At 38.6% G+C, this 23,552-nt stretch overlaps 1 long non-coding RNA gene across 1 annotated transcript; it reads right to left on the bottom strand.

Annotated features, from left to right (window-relative positions):
- Window positions 1-19,975: 19,975 nt before the first annotated feature.
- LOC138360257 (uncharacterized) lies at window positions 19,976-21,140 on the bottom strand. Its single transcript, XR_011226256.1, has 3 exons — window positions 20,697-21,140; window positions 20,428-20,556; window positions 19,976-20,048 (listed from the first exon to the last, which is right to left on the bottom strand). It is a non-coding gene; the product is annotated as an uncharacterized lncRNA (long non-coding RNA).
- Window positions 21,141-23,552: the final 2,412 nt, after the last annotated feature.

Here is a 23,552-nt window from a genome sequence, read left to right as displayed (position 1 = left end):
AAGTAATGAAATCAATTACGAAGGACCACCCGCTTTTATAGTAAAGAGGGAACTAATAAAATGTGATCATTAGAAATTCCTGTAAGAACCAATGACTATGGATAAATATTAGGAAAAATAATCACTTGAGTAATTAATGAGCTGTATAAATAATTTACTTGAATCAAAGCCTCAAACACCTACATTGGGGGGTTATTGCTAGAACTTCATATATGTCTAGGAACTAGTGTGGTTCGTGCACCAGTTCATTGTGTAATAACCTAATCTTATGACCAATTAAAGAATCAATAGAAAATTTGTCACCAATAAGAATATAGATCATCAATATCAGAAATTAATCATTACAATAAACACGTATTATCTCTGGTGTACACAGCATTCCATAAATGACAATCAAAATACTGATAATTTGAATAATCAAAGAAATACGAAAAGTCTTAGCTTGAAGACGTTTTCAAAGACATCAATTACGAATCATTCTCGGGATCTCCGGAATTCCTCGTAGAACACTGAGAGATGAATAACACGGGTAAAGTAACAGCTCGTGGAATTCCTCACACACGAGCTGTAAATTAAGGGATATTACGTAGCAATGTACTAGGCTACTAAATATCTATATTCAAGAAATTGGGAATAAAATTAATTTAGAATACTAACATATGGTTTATTTATGTCGCTCGACATAACGACAAGCTACCCTGCCATATGCAATCTCTAATGATGCATCAAAAGGGAGTTATATATATTCTTAGCAAATAGGGTACTGTATAAGTTGAAGCTTGCTGAAACCGCGTCCCAGGCTCTAGCGTCACAATGGCGAACACGTGGTAGCTAGCTTAGCTTGGATGTCGATGCGCTTATTTGGCCGGTCACGATGGATCACATAGAGCAAATTAACTAGTTCCGGGATGAATATCAGGTTAAATCTTGCTGACAATTCACCACAACGTATCCTAGACTCTGACACCAAAACGAGTTGCTCAATTCCGCAACAAGTCTTCACGCCGCACACTGGTGACTTCTCCTCGAGCTGTCGTCTACCACAATGGCGTCTCCCTCTCCCTGGCGTCTCGCATTCGCCACAGAAATTATTTAACACGAATAATATTATTTCGCGCAGTTGTGGCTAAAATGCTTTGATAAAGACTGGGTTGTAATTCTAGGGAGCTAAATATTATTACTTTCTCATCTTACGATGGTAAACGAGAAATGCACATGATTTTAGTTCTCTCCATGGCATTCATGCATGACGTTAAATTCATTACTTGATAACAGTTGTAACTAAAAACTCGATTTGGCATTATTTGGGAGTTATATTATCTGACGCAATACTGGCGCTTGGTTACGTAAGAATTCCAGCATTATTGTACAGATACAATTATTAGTTCATGTGAACACTACTGTTAGTTAATTTTAGTTACTACAGCAATTAGTAGATTTTAGTAATAGTTAATAATAATACAACAGTATTGTATTAGTGTTGGAAATTTCCAACATATATATATATATATATATATATATATATATATATATATATATATATATATATATATATATATATATATATATATATATATGTCGTACCTAGTAGCCAGAACACACTTCTCAGCCTACTATGCAAGGCCTGATTTGCCTAATAAGCCAAGTTTTCATGAATTAATGTTTTTTCGACTACCTAACCTAACCTAACTTTTTCGGCTACCTAACCTAACCTAACCTATAAAGATAGGTTAGGGTAGGTTAGGTAAGGTTTGTTAGGTTCGGTCATATATCTACGTTAATTTTAACTCCAATAAAAAAAATTGACCTCATACATAATGAAATGGGTAGCTTTATCATTTCATAAGAAAAAAATTAGAGAAAATATATTAATTCAGGAAAACTTGAGTTATTAGGCAAATTGGGCCTTGCATAGTAGGCCGAGAAGTGCGTTCTGGCTACTAGGTACGACATATATATATATATATATATATATATGTTGGAAATTTCCAACACTAATACAATACTGTTGTATTATTATTAACTATTACTAAAATCTACTAATTAGGCAAATCGGGCCTTGCATAGTAGGCTGAGAAGTGCGTTCTGGCTACTAGGTACGACATATATATATATATATATATATATATATATATATATATATATATATATATATATATATATAAAACAAAAAGGTGCTTAAAGGTTATGGATCTCTTGAAGAACACAACAATGGGAAACATTGATGAATGTCACAGACGGGTTCGATCATTGTTGCAAGTCAAACACTTCTTCGAATTCCTCTGAAGTTGGACTAGTGCCCAAGACGCAACAGGCATTTCCTCTCTGAATCGCAACACTGAGGCGCTGGAACAAGAAACTTTTTGCTCTCTGGTCTTTTGTAGCGCTGATCAATTTGTCCCCCAATTCCTTCAGGAACTTCAATGCACATTTTCCCCACGAACCGAGGGTCTCCGAGCCGATCGGAACAAAGCTGTAGCAGTGTGCTAGACCTCTGTATTTAATAATTTTCTGCGATTCCCTGAAAGAAGCAGCACCACCGCTTTCACGTGTGCTGTAGTGGAGGTAGGTACTGGCCAGTGTGGCAGCGCACGTGTAGTCCCATACCACTTGCTTACCATCCTTCCAAGGTAGCAAGGTGACCCCATCAGGGCGCTTCTGAGGGTCGTTAGGTCTGGATAAGTGTGGTTCTCTTTGTGCCGGGCAGCGGGCTGTGGCGAGGCTCCTCTTGATGATGTCGTTGACTTCTTCATGTCTTGCAATTTTACCCTGTGATTTACGACATACCAGACCATGACGACCATATTGGTCTGCCATCGCAGTTCCGCAGATGCACCTATGTTCGGTGAGGATGGGGGCGGCAAGGCGAAGGGCAACTCCAATGCGGAGAGCGTCATGACTGAGGCGAGTTCCCAGGGCTGCATTGGGCACAGCAAATAAAAAATCCCCGGCGTGGGGTGCTGTTACCGCTAGGAGGCGGGCTTTGTTTTCAGCATCAGCGTTGTCAATCATTGCTGTGACAGTCTTTTCCATTATGGGGCTATCCCAGTGGGCCTGCTTGTGGTCTTTTGGGACTTGTGGTCGGGGTTGAGGGTGTGCAATGGTGTCCCATTGTCTGGCTGCTTCGATGAACGTTTGATCACGAGTTCCCGCTGTCTCTCTCATACGCTCTGGTAGGATCTGCCCTACCAATTCGTTGGCTGCTGTACATGAGGATAAGAATGCTGGAAGTGCTACCTCAGTTGCCTTTCGTATGCCTATCCCTCCAAATCTCACTGGTAGTGTTGCTTGGTCCCACTGACTGTCATCTAAATCTAGGTTGAGCGCCTTCCTGAATATTGACCTGAGGAGCTCATCATATTGATTTAGAAGTGGGTTGCCAAAAGTTGGTGCACACCTTAAGAAGTATGTTAGCCTGGGCAGGGTAAGGCACTTTGTGAGAAGGTAGAGGGCATCGTGGGAGTCCAAGTCCCCAATTCTCTCTTCCATCCTCTTTAGGTCTCTAAACTTTTCGTCAAGGACTGCAGCAATGGCATTGTGGCCCAGAGGTGCTCCGAGTAGTGTGCTGTCGGTAGGTTTAACGACTGAGGCTTCTGGTAGAACTGATTTCACTGCTCTAATGATTACTTCACTAGATGCAATAATTTCGCACTTGGAGGGGCTAAGAACGAGACCCATGGACTCCCCCCGTGTCTTCACCAGCTGTAAGTCTTCTAGCAGGGAATCTTGTGTGCCTGCCAGAGTGCCGTCATCCAGGAACCAGATGTTGAGCTCGCTGGACAGTCTGGTTGTAATTTCTCGAACCGCTATGCAAAAGAGGAACGGTGCAAGTGGGTCACCCTGTTGAATTCCCTCTGCTGAGGTGACTTCATGTTTGCCAAACAGGAGGGTTGAGTCTTTGCTGTAGCCTGCTGACACAAACGGGAGAATGCTTGGGCAATGTTCCTGGACTGCAGTGAGGATTGCTTCCCTTTTGACCGAGTTGAAAGCGTTTTTAAAATCTACTTTTACTACTGCCTGGTCTTCAGTAAGAGAGCTAATGTAGGCTCGTGCAGCATGAGCCGCTGCTTCACAGCCTTGGGGGACTCCAAACCCCAGCTGGTTGGGTTGCAGCATGGTGGCTGCTTCCGTTCGGATACTTCTGACAGCAGCCCTTGCAACTAGGCGGCGAAGGGTATTACCAACGGCAATGGGTCTGATTCCTCCCCCCTTCTTTTTGAGGGCACATAGGGATGCACCAAAGAAGAATGGTTTGATTTCATCAGGGATTAACCCGGCGAGGCAGTTGTTGACAAACGTTGTGATTTCTGTCAGGAGCGCTTCTGCAGCTGTATATATATATATATATATATATATATATATATATATGTCGTACCTAATAGCCAGAACGCACTTCTCAGCCTACTATTCAAGGCCCGATTTGCCTAATAAGCCAAGTTTTCATGAATTAATGTTTTTTCGTCTACCTAACCTAACCTAACCTAGCTTTTTTTGGCTACCTAACCTAACCTTACCTATAAATATAGGTTAGGTTAGGTTAGGTAGGGTTGGTTAGGTTCGGTCATATATCTACGTTAATTTTAACTCCTATTAAAAATAATTGACCTCATACGTAATGAAATGGGTAACTTTATCATATCATAAGAAAAAAAAATAGAGAAAATATATTAATTCAGGAAAACCTGGCCTATTAGGCAAATCGGGCCTTGCATAGTAGACCAATAAGTGCTTTCTGGCTACTAGGTACGACATATATATATATATATATATATATATATATATATATATATATATATATATATATATATATATATATATATATATATATATATATATATATATATATATATATACATATATATATACATATATATATATATATATATATATATATATATATATATATATATATATATATATATATGCATATATGCTGTGAGAACTGACCTGTGAGATATATATTTATTTAATTTATATGAAATTTATATATAATTTATATTTAGGTTAATTTATATATTTTGATAGCAATTTGTATGATTTTAGCAAAATGTATTTCTGCAATATTCTCACAAATCAATTTCTTGCAAATTAGGGTGGGTTTATCAAAATTTATATATATGCAGCCAATGAAACTACAGTATTATACTGCATATATAAGTAATAATAATTTAGATATTGTCTTTTGAACAGTAGGCTTAGTCCACCAGGTATAACCATGAATGAAGGCACCAAATAATCTTCAAAATGTAAGCTAGTGTCTCCATCCCTGTATAGGAGTACCAAGCAACTGTACTGCTTCCTCTTCTATTATTCCTGTCAAAGGGCACTAGCTGTGTAAGCCAGAATCCAAATATATGACAGCTATATCAGATGAAACATTTGTTATGTTATTAGATTAAGGATTAGTAGACCAAGGATTAATTAACTGGGTTGAATCGTTGCCCCATGTCCTAACCGGAATTAATCCTATCTACCTCACATTACTGGCCAGAAATGAATATTGATAAGATTTCAGAAAGACATTTCCCCTTGTTTAGATGTTGACTGCGTGTTGATATGGAGGAAGCACTAATTTGATCTCCATTACACTATTACACTTCGTCCAAGGGAGAATTATAGGAGCTGAACTTGCTCCAAGCGACTCAGTCTAACAACAATGGCAACCTCCCTCTCGCCACTGACGCCTGGCTCTCCTTTTCCAGATGTTAGTAATTGCTAGAAAGGTCACATTTACTCTATTTTGATACTAATACTTAAGTTAATTCAAAATAGATGTTTTTATGATGTTATTAGTCCAAAGACTGCAGTATTAAGAATAATTTCCAACAGAATAGCTGGTGAATATATAAAACTATGTGGCAATGATACCTCGTTTTCTGATGACGGAAAATTTCACTATGCTACATTTTGTATGGGTTAGCTTGTGTATTCAACAGCAGCAATATTATCTGCCTATTGTATTTAATATTAGTAAATGGTGTCGGGTTTTCCAAAATAATTCCCTGGGGGCTGAACATGGGTCGAAGTCCTATTTAGAACAGACGAACACCGATACTTCTCCTTAGAAATTATTAGATTAATTTGATGTTAGTAGTTAGTAATAACACCTTTGTGAGTCTGTTCGTATAGGACGAATGTCCCGTACTAGAGTTACAGGGGTATAAGACTAAAGCGATTTAATTTCCCTGTTAACTCTTGGAAGTAAAAAATTCTAGCCTATTTACATATTATTTAACCCAGAGGACTGAATGTGATCAAGTACTACAGTCAAATATGATTCAGGGACTGCAGTGAGATCAGTGACATTAGTTATAATAACTTGAAGCTTATTCAGGTAACTGGTCACTGATATATAAGCACTGAAGCCCATGGAATTCATCTTGATTAAATAATAAATGTATCAAAATCAGTCGTCGGATTAATTGGTGTTTAATTTAGTTTGTTGATTCAGAGGATTGAATAGTCACTAAAGTCAAGTATGGTTCTGAGACTGCAGTGGATTCAGTGACATTGGTCCCAATTACTTGTAGCTGTTTTGGCTACTGTTCACTGATTTGCCACTGAAAAATTTGTTCAATGTCAACCAATAATTTTTGACGAATTGTATATGAAAAGGGCTGCAATTATCCCAAGTTTCAGTACTGCAGTGTAAATAGAAAGGGAGAGTTTTTATTATTTTTTATTTTTTTTAACGAATTTTACACATTTTCAAGTGTAAATAAACAAACACACCTCTCAGATATAATCATTCTATGACACTTTTCTGAAACAATTGCATATAATAAAGGATCCGGAGGTAGGGAGTTTCCAAAACGTCTTTAGTTTTCCTAATATAAATATTCAAATTTCCCCCCCCAAAAAAAAAAAATTATGCAAATATGTCATGTTTATTGCTATTATAAAATCAATAAATGAACTTAGGATAAAAACGCTTACTTGGGATTTTAGATACATAAACTTTACATATAAGGAGTAAGGTTCATGTAAATTGAATAAAAAATGAAAGACTTATTTGAACGTTTATGTTACTTGAAAATATTACAAATAAATAAAAAAGTAATAAAGTCTAAGGTGCTGCCATCTGTGGCTGAGGCTGACATCAACCAGTTTTCTCCAAAATTGGCACCCTTTCAGATAGGCTTATGTGCAGTCAGGTGTATAAGTTTCATGCAAATCGTCCGATAAAAAAAAAATGAATAAAAAATATATTTATATCAATTTTTTATAACTTAATTATTTTTCTAATAAAACTAATTATAATATTTTTTATTATAGGCTATTGTGATAGCTGATAGTCATAGATATGATTTCAGTTGACACTTTTGTTTGATAATCGTTTTTGACCAGTTAGGAATAATTTTGACACCTACTTCACTATTTTTTTCTCCCCTCCTATTTATGCTACAATGCTGAGACTTGGATGAAACCCTTTTTATATACAACTAGTCAAAAGAGTTTGATTGAAATCGAACTAGTTTTAATTTATTGCATTTTTTTGGAAATCTGGAGCCCTTGTCCCTTAAATTAAGATCAACATCTGTTGTGATAGTCAGCTGTAATTTATTTAGTATAATGCTACTGGAGATATAATCATCTGACAAATGTAGATTTCTACTAGTATTGTTTATCTGCAGGCATTGGTCTCCTCAGACTTAATACTGGGCCTGAGAGTAATTTACCTCCTGCAGAATCTAGCATGGTTATACCCTGATATTTAGTAGGGCTACCAATGAATCGAAGTAGTAGTCTGTACCTACAAGGATACCGAAGTCGGTGAGGTAATCAGACTTAATTTTATCTGCCAGTTTTATTCCTCTATATCTCAGGAATTTGGCTGTTGCTCCTAGACCTTGAACTTGTAAGTCGGCTGGTATTTTGTCCACCACAATGGCTTGTACCTGACAGACTTAGCTGCCTAAACGTACTGATGGTTGTACCACCTGGTAGACTTGAGGTCCTGTATCTGTTAGAAACCCTGAGATATTGATTATCGTCTGGGTTACAGGCCTTGATTGTAGTTAATCTGCCAACGTTTTAGTGACATATGTTCTTTGGGACCCTTGGTCAAACAACCCACGGGTATGGACCTTGGCCCTCTTATTCTGGATGGTAATTGGGGCAGTAGGCAAAGTCGCATTACTTTTGGACTCTGCCGCTTGGACACTAATTTTCTCTCGCACCTTGCAAAACTGTACTGTGGTGGGAATGCTATCTTCTCCATTGGGTCTGGAATACGTTAATTTCGTATGTTTGCACAGTGCTGCATGGTGCTTACCTCGTCTACACCTGTTGCAGGTGTTGAATTGGGTATCACAATAGTCTATGTTGTGTGACTTGAGACACCTTGAACATCTCCCAATTCCTGGAGTCGCTTAATACGAGTGTCTGTCTGGGTATTTGACACAACAGTATGATGAATGTTTCTTTTTGCAGAACATACATGTCCCCCAGCCTACTGCACGCTTGGAAGTTACCGGGTTTGGGTGAATTAGTAACAGTAGGCTTGGAGGTTGCTGCTGCATTGTCAGATTTTCTCCAACTTGGTGTGAGAGTAATTGGTTGATGTTTATTTGGGGTAGTTGTTTTACCATTTAATTGACTATCATTTTCTCTTTCTGGAGGCTCGCAAGAGACTTTAACTTCCTCATTTGCAAGTCATTTGTCTATAATGGAAAGCAAACCTTCAGTGATGTCCTATACTGTCAGGATGGTATTATGTTCTTGTGTGTATAATTCATCTAGAATATCGCTGGACAATTTTAGTTGAAGGACTATCTTGGTCATCCACTCACTAGTGGTTATGTCAACCTTAAGACTGAATGTTCTTAGTAGTGACTCAAACTCCATGCTGAAGGATTGTAATGAGTCAGCAGTCTGATCAGGTTGAGATAAGCTCAGCAATTGTACTAGATGTATGAAAGTTTTCTCATTGCCAGTATTATCCCTAGGAAGCTGGACTGGACAATTAGTGTTGTCACTATTTCATTTACATTTCCTACTTCTGGTTCAGCTTCATCTTTAATTTCAGTTTGGAGACATGTTAACTTAGTGGCCTCAGGTATTGGGTTTTCATAATCCACAGAGACTGTTGATAAATTGTCTGAGAACTGTTTAATTTCTGGTGGTATAATATTGGGTGATGCTGTAGTGGGTGAGGCTTTATCCTCGTTTATTAAAGGATCTAATCTGGCTTGACATTTTTTCTCAAAAGGACCCAGATCATCCATAATATTATCTACTTTATTTGATGTATTGGCTGTTTGCTCTAAATCAATTATCCTGTGTAAGTGCTCCAACCTGGCTTGAGTTTCTTCTTCATATTGTGCTAGGACAGACAGGAATGGTTCCACATCCTCAACTATTATGTCGTCGTCGTCGTGGACCTGATTTTGGTAAGATTTCGTATTTGCTTTCAATAGATGCAATTGGGTTTGAATCTGTAATAGTGGGATTTTCAACCGACGATAATTAATTACAGGCTCATATAACAACTGTTCACATTGGTCGAGATCTCTTGACAGTTGATGTTTACGTGCTGTTAAAGCAGCTTTGCTTTCTGAGGATTAGTTATGGTGACGTGTTAATTGAATATTACTGGCTCATTAATTGTGAGGAAACACAGATGGTAGCCTAGGGTAAAATTCAGTAATCACTAGGTTATAATCGTACCTCTTCTAGAGGTTAGCTCTTAAAATAATTAATACACATTATATATATATATATATATATATATATATATATATATATATATATATATATATATATATATATATAAACATATAATCATACACAGTAATGCTTTAAGTGATAAACCAGTGTCACTGGAAGTACCTTCTAAATTTAGGGGCCATGGTAAACGAAAATCCGATGAAAAATGGAATATTTACAAAAAATTACGAAAAATACTACAACGTTCTGGCAACACTGTGGTCCAAACCGTTTAATGATATCTTGAAAAATAACGTAATTAGAGTCAAATTTCCCGCTGCAACTTTCGTGAATCTGGTCCTCGCGCCGTGAGTACGCCGCGGGGTTTTGTATCTTACGTTGTAGATGTCTTATTTTTCGTAATAGCGTTGAAAATAACATGTTATGCATAAAATGAATATAAACTAACAGATATGGCAACACTCTATTGTCTGACACGAGGGTGGTGCAGTCAGTGACTGCGTGTCTCTCATGGAGAGAGGATGTATGCTGACGCGCTCACACAATATCTCCCAGAACATTCTATTTTTAGCTATTTGTACTGCAATATGACTTACCAAACGAACAAGAGAAAAGCATTGACAGCTAGATGCATGCGAGCTCTCCATACGAGCTGGCCGCAATGCGTAAATCACCAGTCACGAGTGACCGCAGGTTGAGTAAACTTTGAGAGCGCGCTACGCAACTCCAACTTTTACAACTAGATAAAATTTCACAGCCTTTATTTATTATTCTATTTACATGAAACTTGCACATTATATGTAGAGTTTACGCCTCTATAAACGCATGTCATTATTCTTATCTACGTAGATTTATTGATTTTATAAATAATGATACACTTCATTTTGTTGCATACGTTTTTGGGAAACTTTTATAAAATCTGTATTATTGCACTAAATACATCTAGGAAAATAATGTGACATGCAAATCTTTATTATATAGTAAGGTCATAGCTGAGTGTCGTATAAATGATTTTGGTTCACAATTGTGGGCTGTGAAATCAATTGAACATGGTTGAAAAATTTGTCTTTTTTTTTCTCCGTCTCTATTTAGGCTGAGATGCTGAAACTTGGCCTAGGTGCAGCACCTTTCACATGTATCAGGATAATAAATTATGAATACCCTACAACAATTTTTTAAATCCTGGTCCCATGGCCCCTTAGGTTAGCTTCTCAATTATCACCCTAGGATGGTATAGACACTAATTAATCACTCAAAATGTGCAATGATTGTATGTAAATTGTTATATATATGCACAACTCAACTCGAGCTGTTATTAATTACAACCAAAATAGGGTCAGTACCATTAATTAATGGTGCTAGGTTGTTCAATGTAGTACAACTAGAATATGGTAATAAATGGGACTCGGATGAACAATAAATAGTTCAACTAGTCAATGATAATAGAGGGGATATGTTATCAATAAACACTAGTCAATGTATATCCTACCCTGTTGTTGGTTGGCAAGTAGTAAATATTGCATTGAGAAGACTAGTGCAATATATTAAATAGTTCTCGATTTAAGAGAAATAATAAACACAATTATTAATAATAGCCTCTTAATTAGCCACTAGTATTATCTTGAAATATTAAATCTTATTAGTAACCTCGTGAAATAAACACCACAAAACTCGTGGATAATCTTGCGAGGGCGCAACCACTAATTTGACTGGTTTTAAAAAAAGCGCTGACACTTTATAGAATAACACTCCATGAAATTAGTGGGTGATACACCCATGAAGCCTGTGTTCCAGTTCGAAGATGGCCATATAATGTGGGAACCGATCTGTGAGATTTATATTTTTTTAATTTATATGAATATATATAGAATTTATATATACGTTAATTTATATATTTCGATAGCAATTTGTATGATGTTTAGCGGACTGTATTTCTGCAATATTCTCACAAATCGATTTCTTGCACATTAGGTTTTTTTATAATATATATATATATATATATATATATATATATATATATATATATATATATATATATATATATATATATATATATATATATATATATATATATATATATATATATATATATATATATATATATATATATAGGGGGGTACCACCACTGGTGCAATTTACAATATATACAATTTATTATATACTATATATATATATATATATATATATATATATATATATATATATATATATATATATATATATATATATATGCAAACAAGCCTGAATGGTCCCCAGGACTATATACAACTGAAAACTCACACCCCAGAAGTGACTCGAACCCATACTGCCAGGAGCAACGCAACTGGTATGTACAGGGATGCCTTAATCCGCTTGACCATCACGACCGGACAAAAGGAAGTGATAGCCGAAGCTATTTGAACCACTTCCCCGCCGGCACTCGAATGGTAATCTTGGGCATAGCATTTTGCTTTATCTTTTTTGTCCGGTCGTGATGGTCAAGCGGATTAAGGCGTCCCTGTACATACCAGTTGCGTTGCTCCTGGCAGTATGGGTTCGAGTCACTTCTGGGGTGTGAGTTTTCAGTTGTATATAGTCCTGGGGACCATTCAGGCTTGTTTGCATTTGTGTTCCTCACGTGTGCCCCAAAGAATGAGGTGATTTGATAAAATGCTATGCCCAAGATTACCATCCGAGTGCCGGCGGGGAAGTGGCTTCGGCTATCACGAAGCAAATAGCTTCGGCTATCACTTCCTTTTGTCCGGTCGTGATGGTCAAGCGGATTAAGGCGTCCCTGTACATACCAGTTGCGTTGCTCCTGGCAGTATGGGTTCGAGTCACTTCTGGGGTGTGAGTTTTCAGTTATATATATATATATATATATATATATATATATATATATATATATATATATATATATATATATATATATATACTAAGAGTAGGCTTAGTCCACCAGGTATAAACAAGAATGAAGGAACCAAATAATCTTCATAGTTGAATCAAGCATCTCCATTCCTGTAATGGAGTACCAAGCAACTGTATTGCTTCCTCTTTTATTATTCTTGTCAATGGCACTAGCTGTAAAGCCGGAATTCAAATATATAACAGCTATATCAGATGAAACATTTGTTATATTATTAGATTAAGGTTTATTAGACCAAGGATTAATTACCTGGATTGAGTCGTTGCCTCATGTCCTAACCAGAATTAATCCTATGTATCTGACATTACTGGCCAGAAATGACTTAGATAAGATTTCGGAATAACACTTCCATTGTTTAGATGTTGACTGCGTGTTGATGGTGGAAAAGCACTAATTTGATCTCCATAACACTTTGTCCAAGGAAGAATTATAGGAGCTGAATTTGCTCTAAGCGACTCAGTCTAACAACAATGGTTGACCTCCCTCCCACCTCTGACGCCTGGCTCACCTTGTCCAGCTGTCAATAATTGCTAGAAAGGTCACATTTATCCCATTTTGATTCTGATAATTAAGCAAATTCAAGTGAGATGTTTTTATGTTGTTATTAGTCCAAAGACTGCAGTATTAAGAATAACTCCCAACAGAATAGCTGGTGAATTTATAGCGCTATATGGCAATGATATCTTGTTTTCTATTGACGGAAACTTCCACTGTGCTACATTCAGTATGGGGTAACTTGTGCATACAACAGCAGCAATATTATCTGCCTAATACAATATTCCTTTTGTATTTAATGTTAGTAAATGTTGTCGGGTTTTCTGACATATGCTGCTGGACTTTTCAAATTTATTATTTTTCTGTTGTCTTCTTATTATGAATGTGATGTAACAGTACTTTATTGCCACTTGCATTTGTTATATCGAAACAATCGAACTACACTTTTAAATTATCCAAGTACTGCTGAATTTGGTATTTACTTTGAATCCTGTGATATTTACATCCTCTTAGCCTTCCTGGATAGTAACCTAGTTCAATCTAGTTTTCATTGAAAATATTTCCATTTCTTCACTGTATTTCTAAGCTACTATAAAACAAATATTTTACTAGATAATGACTTTTAATATTTTACTTTAGATAATGTTATGGTGTAATATAGTTGAGTTACACCATCTCTGAAGTCAATGAAATATAAATTTTGGGGGAATTAACAAGAAAATATTAAATAATGATTATATAAACGTGTAATATTCATGTAATTTTAAGGGCTTCCTGAACCATTACAATTAATTTTTCAGACATTTCTGTGTACTGAAGCACAATTAAATATGGGTAAATCCTAACATAGTTCCATTTCACAAAGTGCCAGCATTGAAGACCCCTTCATTATTGACCTGTATTATTGGCAAGTGTAGTACTCAAAATAATTAAAATGAAATAGGTAGAACACCTGGAGAAAAATAATATGACTAATAGGACTGATAGTATAGTTTTCGATGTGGAACTTCCTGTGTAAAAAATTAACTTGGTTTCTATGATAGAGCCACAGAGATTTCACAGGAAATAGATGGTTGGGTTGACTGCATATATCTACACTTGAAAAGAGTCTTTTGACAGAGTCTCATTTAAGATGTAGTTCTGGAAACTGGAAGATACTGGAGGAGTTACAAGGAGGGTTCTAACATGGATGACAAATTTTCTAACGAACAGAATGTGGAGGGCAGTAATCAGAAGCAATTTATCAAACTGAAGAAAAGTCAGAAGGGGAGTACCACAGGGCTTATTTTTTCAACTAGTAATCTTCATTGTATGCATAACCAACCTATTTGAAGATATATTGAATTATAAGAATAAGTTTGCTGATGATGCTAGGAAAGATTAAAAACATAGACGATTGTTATGCCCTTCAAGAAGTCCTGGAAACTATTAGTGTATGTAACACAACTTGGCAAATGGAAATTAATGTGAATAAATGGCATGTTATGGAATGTTGAGGAAGAGAAGATTGACAAACACACAACATACAAATTCATCACTTAACAAATTTATTATCACAATTATATATCAAACGAGGTTGATGTGAGGCTACTAGACATAAGTGTATATCAATTTCTCTTAAGTTTAGAGAGAAACATTTAACATATAAATAAAACCCAGATAAAATATTGCACCTTCGTCTTTACTGAACACTAATATATGAATTTTATGTTCTCAACCCTTATATAGGGTAGGATGCCCAACTTGTCCAGTGTTGAGCTAAATATTGAACAACCTAATAATCATTTAAACATTGTGCAGACCCCAGAAAGGGTCGGATCAATACCAACACGAGTTGTGCTGTGCATATAATTAGATTACTCATATTATATTAATAATTACTATATTCATTTATATTTTATCTATAACATTTTCATTTTTGAATCTTCATTGGTGTCTCTAATCCTTCGAATAGTGATAATGATAGGCTAGCCAAAGGTATTCCTACAGTGACAGTGGTCACCAGTCAAATTATTTGTGTGATTATATATGTACAATTTACTTTTAATGTGCCAACCCCAACGAGAGGTAGGATATACCGTAGTGACTGGATATTAATCCTAGGCTATTACTACTCAAAATTGTTTACCTCAATGAATCAGTACCCCAGTTATCTTCATTTAGAAGCTATGGAATCAATCAGCCACCATGGCCGACCCAGAGTAAACAAAACGTGCCCTAGCAGCACTTAAACGTCACCTGACAAGACTACTCAATATATTTGAGAATTTGTCACTAGAGTCTCCATTTGATTTTACCCATATGGAAATCTCTCCATTGGTGGCTGATAACAAATTCGATGATATGAAAAGATTGATTGAATTTTACCGAAGTAAACTCCTTGCCAACACAAACAGCAGTAAACACAACCCTGAGGAAATGTAACAAATCATGTCTGAACTGGCAATGTATGAGGATGATACTCAAGCCAAGTTAAGTCCTTTACTTCACCTATTAGCTGTTCATAAGGCAACACCTAGAATAATAGTGTTTCAATCCAGTTCAGCACAGTAACCAACTTTTGCTAGAACAGACAAAGAAAACTATTACACCTTTTGGATGTCTTTTAACACTCATGTTTATTCTAAGGCAACCATACCCAAGGTGACAAAGTTCACATACCTTCAAAGCCTTATCAAAGGGGAGGCCAAGAAGGTCATAGCTAATCTGTCCCTTGATGAGGACACTTATGATATAGCTATACAGTTGTTGAAAGTCAATTACTACACCAAACAAATAGTATAGCTAATCAATTGGTCGATTTAACCTCACCTATCAACTGAACAGACTCCCTTCAAGACTTCAGGTTAGAGTTGGAGTCGCTTGTGAGAGCCCTTAACACCAAAGTAGATGTACAAGCTTCCGAATGGTCACTAAAGTTGAGCATCCAGAGGAAGCTCCCTTGAGATTTTTTAGCTGAAATCTCATCTCATTTTAAGACAAACGCCCCAGCCATAGATGAAATCTTTCAGGGATTGAGAATAACAGTCAATAGAATGAAAGCTCACAACAAAACTGAATCTGATACTGAAAAGTCATACACTGAGAAATCAGGGAGACCAACGAGTATGTCAAATAATCCTAATAAATCTAAATCTACCATCTCCAATCCAGGTGGAAGAAAGGCCGTGTGGGTACATATGCAGCGAGTTCCTCAAAGCCTTTTATTTTTTTATTTGGATCCACCAAAATAAACGGTTGTGAATCCCAAAGGTGCTGTAGACTGGGGAACGTGTGTGCTCTGCCAAGAAGGACATTTAATATATCACTGCGCAAATTACCTTGATCGTACTAAAAGGGTAAAGCGACTCAAGGAGTTGCACAAACGCACAAGGTACCTACGGTCACATGACTCCTGTACCTGTGCAGTCCAACTAAGCACCTACAATAGGTGCAATAAGGGCAAACACCAGACCGCACTGTGTGGAGACAAAATCAAAGTTCTCCAAGGCCAAGACAGAGGAAGAGACTTCTACCTCCATGCAATACTGCAAAGTATGACAGGATATAGGTGTCCTATCCACAAAGTTAAGCAATGGCACAACTTTACCCACTACCCAATTCATCCTTAAAAATAAAAGGGCCAAAGTCAACACCATATTTTCTTATTTCAGGGGACAAGAAGCGCCAGTGTATTCATTCACATTAGGCCCCTCATCCCAGTATCCTCTGCATCCCTGGTATCCACCTCACAAATCCTCACACCCATGGCACAGCTTCCTCCACCAGCAGAGCATTCACCAAGGAGGAGATTTGAGAAGGGACAGAAGAAAGTGAGCCTCAAGGCAATGTACACTAACATAGACGGTATTACAAATAAAGCAAATGAACTTGAAGAATGGGTACTAGAGGAAAAACCAAGACATAATAGCTCTCACAGAAACAAAGCTGACGAAAACAATAACAAATGCAGTGTTCCCACAGGACTATTATGTTATGAGGAAAGAGAGAGAAGGAAGAGGTGGGGGTGGTGTAGCTCTGCTGGTAAGAAAAGGCTGGGATTTTGAGGAGTTGGTTGTTCAGGGATGTGAAGGTTTCAGTGACTACATAATAGGAACAATAACAACTGGAGGGCAAAAAATTAAAGTCGTAGTCATATATAATCCGCCACCAAATGACAGAAGACCCAGACAGGAATATGATAGAAACAATATGGCCACCATTAACATAATGGAGAGAGCAGCTTCTGTTGCTAGCAGGAATGGATCTGGACTACTAATCATGGAGGACTTCAACCATGGGAAGATAGATTGCGAGAACAGAGACCCGCATGGAGGACCAGAAACATGGAGAGCTAAGCTGCTGGATGTGGCAACAAGAAACTTTCTAAGCCAGCACATCAAGGATCCAACAAGAATGAGAGGAGAGGATGAACCAGCAATGCTTGATCTGATATTTACCCTAAATGAATGGGATATAAGGGAAGTCAAGATGGAAGCACCCTTGGGAATGAGTGATCACAGTGTATTGAACTTTGAGTACCTGGTAGAGCTAGGAATTATCTCCCCCCCAAAAAAGAACTAGGAAACAAAAGGCTGGCATACTGAAAGGGAAATTATGAGGAGATGAGAAGCTTCCTAAGGGAAATACCTTGGGACACAGACCTCAGAGCTAAGTCTGTACAAGATATGATGGACTATGTCACCCAAAAGTGTCAGGAGGCAGTAAGTAGATACATCCCGGCCCAAAAGGAAAAATCCGAGAAGCAATAGAAGAATCCATGGTATAATAGGGCATGTATGGAAGCAAAGAAACTGAACAAATGGGCGTGGAGGAACTTCCGGAACAACAGAACACCAGAAAGCAGAGAGAGAGATACAAGAGAACCAGGAATGAGTATGTCAGGGTGAGAAGAGAAGCTGAGAAAGGTTATGAAAATGATATAGCAAACAAAGCCAAGACCGAACCAAAGCTACTCCACAATCACATCAGAAGGAAAACAACAGTGAAAGAACAGGTAGTGAAACTTCGAACAGGCGAGGACAGGTATACAGAGAATGACAAAGAGGTGTGTGATGAACTCAACAAGAGGTTCCAAGAGGTCTTCACAACAGAACAAGGTGAGGTCACTGTGCTAGGAGAAAGGGAAGTAAACCAGGCGGCCTGGGAAGAGTTTGAAATTACGATAGAGGAGGTCAAGAGACACCTGCTGGACCTGGATGTTAGAAAGGCTGTTGAGCCAGACGGGATCTCGCCATGGGTACTGAAAGAGTGTACAGAGGCACTTTGCTTGCCACTCTCCATAGTGTATAGTAGGTCACTGGAGACGGGAGACCTACCAGAAATATGGAAGACGGCAAATGTGGTCCCAATATACAAAAAGGGCGACAGGCAAGAGGCACTGAACTACAGGCCAGTGTCCTTAACTTGTATACCATGCAAGGTGATGAAGTAGATCGTGAGATCAACCTGGTAGCACATCTGGAGAAAAGGGACTTCGTGACAAATCGACAACATGGGTTCAGGGAGAGTAAATCTTGCCTGACAGGCTTAATAGAATTCTATGACCAGGTAACACAGATTAAGCAAGTAAGAGAGGGCTGGGCGGACTGCATTTTCTTGGATTGTCGGAAAGCCTTTGACACAGTACCGCATAAGAGGCTGGTACATAAGCTGGAGAGACAGGCAGGTGTAGCTGGTAAGGTGCTCCAGTCGATAAGGGAGTACCTAAGCAATAGGAAGCAGAGAGTTACGGTGAAGGGTGAGACCTCCAATTGGCGTAAAGTCACCAGTGGAGTCCCACAGGGCTCTGTACTCGGTCCTATCTTGTTTCTGATATATGTAAATGATCTCCCAGAGGGTATTGATTCATTTCTCTCAATGTTTGCGGACGATGCTAAAATTATGAGAAGGATTAAAACAGAAGAGGACTGTTTGAGGCTTCAAGAAGACCTAGACAAGCTGAAGGAATGGTCGAACAAATGGTTGTTAGAGTTTAACCCAACCAAATGTAATGTAATGAAGATAGGTGTAGGGAGCAGGAGACCAGATACAAGGTATCATCTGGGAGAGGAAATTCTTCAGGATTCAGAGAAGGAAAAAGACTTGGGGGTTGATATCACGCCAGACCTGTCTCCTGCAGCACATATCAAGCGGATAACATCAGCGGCATATGCCAGGCTGGCCAACATACGAACGGCATTCAGAAACTTGTGTAAAGAATCATTCAGAACTTTGTGTACCACATATGTCAGACCAATCCTGGAGTATGCAGCCCCAGCATGGAGTCCATATCTAGTCAAGGATAAGACTAAACTGGAAAAGGTTCAAAGGTTTGCCACCAGACTAGTACCCGAGCTGAGAGGTATGAACTACGAGGAGAGACTACGGGAATTAAACCTCACTTCACTGGAAGACAGAGGAGTTAGGGGGGGACACGATCACCACATTCAAGATTCTGAAGGGAATTGATAAGGTAGATAAAGACAGTCAATTTAACACAAGGGGAACACGCACAAGGGGACACAGGTGGAAACTGAGTGCCCAAATGAGCCACAGAGACATTAGAAAGAACTTTTTCAGTGTCAGAGTAGTTAGTAAATAGAATGCATTAGGCAGTGATGTGGTGGAGGGTGACTTCATACACAGTTTCAAGGGTAGATATGATAGAGCCCAATAGGCTCAGGAATCTGTACACCTGTTGATTGACGGTTGAGAGGCGGGACCAAAGAGCCGAGCTCAACCCCCGCAAACACAACTAGGTGAGTACAACTAGGTGAGTACACACACACACACGCACTCACACACACACACACACACACACACACGCACACACACACACACACACACACACACACACACACACACACACACACACACACACACATTATTTAAGGGGGCGATAGTTAGGGTTCATAAAAGTTGTTCTAGTGCAATGAAAATTTATTGACGTGTTACACGTGAAGAGGGCTGCAAGTGGTCCAAGTTTCAGCATCGCAGCCTAAATAGAGAGGGAGAAAAAAAAAAAAACTTTTTTTAACCATTTTTTTACATGTTTTAAAGTTGATATAACAAATACAAATATCAACTGATATTATTTCTATGATACTCAGCTATCACAATACTATATAATAAAGGTTGTCTAGTGGCATTATTATCCCAAACCTATTTAGTGCAATAATACAAATTTTCAAAGTTCACCCAAAAAATTATGCAACAAAATGATGTTTATAAATATATATAAAATCAATAAATGATCTTAGGGGAAATATATAACTTGAGTTTTTAGAGGCACAGACTCTACATATAATGTGCAAGTTCCATGTAAATTGAATAATAAATAAAAAAGTTATTCAACCATATAGTTGCAAATTAGTTACCTGTAAAAAATGAAGGTCAAAGTTCAGCCACCTTTGGCTGAGGTTGATGAACTACCAATTTCAATCAAAATTACCACCCTTGTAGATTGGCATTCCTTCAGTAAGGTGTGTAAGTTCCATGAAGATCGCCTGATAAAAAAAAAAAAAAAAAATTATTAAAAAAAAAAATAAAAAAAAAAAATAAAAAAAAATAAAAAAAAAGACAGCAGCTTTATATTTACAATTATTTATGATATAGTATCAAGATATAAAACATAATACATACTAACCTAATATAATTGGTCTGAAATATGCAACATCTTGCAACATCAAGAGGGAGAACGTCTTGAGTTGCAGGTCTAAGATCTTGAGTGGCAGGTGCCGCAGGTGGTGTGGCAGGTGCCGCAGGTGGTGTGGCAGGTGCAGCAGGAGGTGTGGCAGGTGCCACAGAGGTGTGGCAGGTGCCACAGGAGGTGTGGGTGCCTGGGTGTGAGGCGAGGTAGTGTGTTGTGGGGGCGGGAGGCTGCCCTCTCTCTTCACTCAAGGGAACTCTTGTTTTGCCTCAGTGTGGCTTTACGCTCCTTCTTTACTTGGCTAACGCGTAGAGCTCTTGCCTTTAGAGCTTTCTTCTTGTCCGATACTATATCCATTGTGCAGTATATGCAAGAAAATACGATCTGTGCGAGCGCGTCAGGCATACGACCGCCGGCACAGACACTGAGAGGGTGACTAAGCCAGTAATCGGATTATAGCCCCTCCCTCTCACAGAAGACAGTTGCCAGCGAGTGTGTTTATAATTTGTATATGCATAACAAGATATTCTCTACTCTATTGCGAAATACTAGACGCTTACAACGTATGACGCATCACCCTACGGCGCACCCGAGCCACGAGGACCAGATTTCGGGCAATTGCGGCTGGAAAATTTGCTCTAATTACGTTATTTATTATCATAACATTAAACGGTTTGCACCACGGTGTTGCCAGAACGTTGTAGTATTTTTATAAATTTTTCGTGTTTGGCCGAATTTTTTCGGCCAAACAATTATAACGCCACCTTAAAAAGGGTGACAGACAAGAGGCACTGAACTACAGGCCAGTGTCCTTAACTTGTATACCATGCAAGGTGATGGAGAAGATTGTGAGAAAAAACCTAGTAACACATCTGGAGAGAAGAGACTTCGTGACAACCCATCAACATGGGTTCAGGGAGGGTAAATCTTGCCTTACAGGCTTGATAGAATTCTATGATCAGGTGACAAAGATTAAGCAAGAAAGAGAAGGATGGGCGGACTGCATTTTTTTGGACTGTCGGAAAGCCTTTGACACAGTACCCCAAAAAAGGTTGATGCATAAGCTGGAGAAACAGGCAGGAGTAACTGGTAGGGCGCTCCAGTGGATAAGGGAGTACCTAAGCAATAGGAAGCAGAGAGTTATAGTGAGGGGTGAGACCTCAGAATGGCGGGAAGTCACCAGTGGAGTCCCACAGGGCTCTGTGCTTGGACCTATCCTGTTTCTGATATACGTAAATGATCTCCCAGAGGGTATAGACTCATTCCTCTCAATGTTTGCTGTCGACGCCAAAATTATGAGAAGGATTAAGACAGAGGAGGACAGCTTAAGGCTTCAAGAAGACCTGGACAAGCTGCAGGAATGGTCGAACAAATGGATGTTAGAGTTTAACCCAAGCAAATGTAATGTAATGAAGATAGGAGTAGGAAGCACGAGACCAGATACAAGGTATCACTTGGGAGATGAAATACTTCAAGAGTCAGAGAGAGAGAAAGACCTGGGGGTTGATATCACGCCAGACCTGTCCCCTGAAGCTCATATCAAGAGGATAACATCAGCAGCATATGCCAGGTTGGCTAACATAAGAACGGCCTTTAGAAACTTGCGTAAGGAATCTTTCAGAACATTATATACCACATATGTCAGACCAATCCTGGAGTATGCGGCTCCAGCATGGAGTCCATATCTAGTCAAGCATAAGACTAAAATGGAAAAGGTTCAAAGGTTTGCCACCAGACTAGTACCCGAGCTGAGAGGTATGAGCTACGAGGAGAGAATACGGGAATTGAACCTCACTTCGTTGGAAGACAGAAGAGTTAGGGGGGACATGATCACCACATTCAAGATTCTCAAGGGAATCGACAGGGTTGATAAAGATAGGCTATTTAACACAAGGGGCACACACACTAGGGGACACAGGTGGAAACTGAGTGCCCAAATGAGCCACAGAGATATTAGAAAGAACTTTTTTAGTGTCAGAGTGGTTGACAAATGGAATGCATTAGGAAGCAATGTAGTGGAGGCTGACTCCATACACAGTTTCAAGTGTAGATATGATAGAGCCCAATCGGCTCAGGAACCTGTACACCTGTTGATTGACGGTTGAGAGGCGGGACTAAAGAGCCAGAGCTTAACCCCCGCAAGCACAACTAGGTGAGTACAACTTGGTGAGTACACACACACACACACAGGCACACACACACACACAGACACAAACACACACTCACACACACACACACACACACACACACACACACACACACACACACACACACACACACACACACACACACACACACACACACACACACACACACACACACACACAGGTGTGTGTTAGGTGTTATGAGGAAAGAGAGGGAAGGAAGAGGTGGGGATGGTGTAGCTCTGCTGGTAAGACAAGGCTGGGATTTTGAGGAGATGGATATTCAGGGCTGTGAAGGTTTCAGTGACTACATAGCAGGTACTGTAACAAATGGAGGGAAAAAAATTATAGTCGCAGTCATATATAATCCACCACCAAATGACAGAAGACCTAGACAGGAATATGATAGAAACAACATGGCCACCATTAACATAATAGAAAGAGCAGCTTCTGTTGCTAGCAGGAATGGATCTGGACTACTAATTATGGGAGACTTCAACCATGGGAAGATATATTGGAAGAACAGAGACCCGCATGGAGGACCAGAAACATGGAGAGCTAAGCTGCTGGACGTGGCAACAAGAAACTTTCTAAGCCAGCACACCAAAGAACCAACAAGAATGAGAGGAGAACATGAACCAGCAATGCTTGATTTGATATTTACCCTAAATGAATGGGATATAAGGGAAGTTAAGATGGAAGCGCCCTT

The sequence above is a fragment of the Procambarus clarkii genome, unplaced genomic scaffold (genome assembly GCF_040958095.1).
Source record: "Procambarus clarkii isolate CNS0578487 unplaced genomic scaffold, FALCON_Pclarkii_2.0 HiC_scaffold_104, whole genome shotgun sequence".
NCBI classification, from domain to species: domain Eukaryota; kingdom Metazoa; phylum Arthropoda; class Malacostraca; order Decapoda; family Cambaridae; genus Procambarus; species Procambarus clarkii.
The sequence above is the reverse complement of the archived record's forward strand: the minus strand, read 5'-3'. Positions and strand labels throughout refer to the sequence as shown.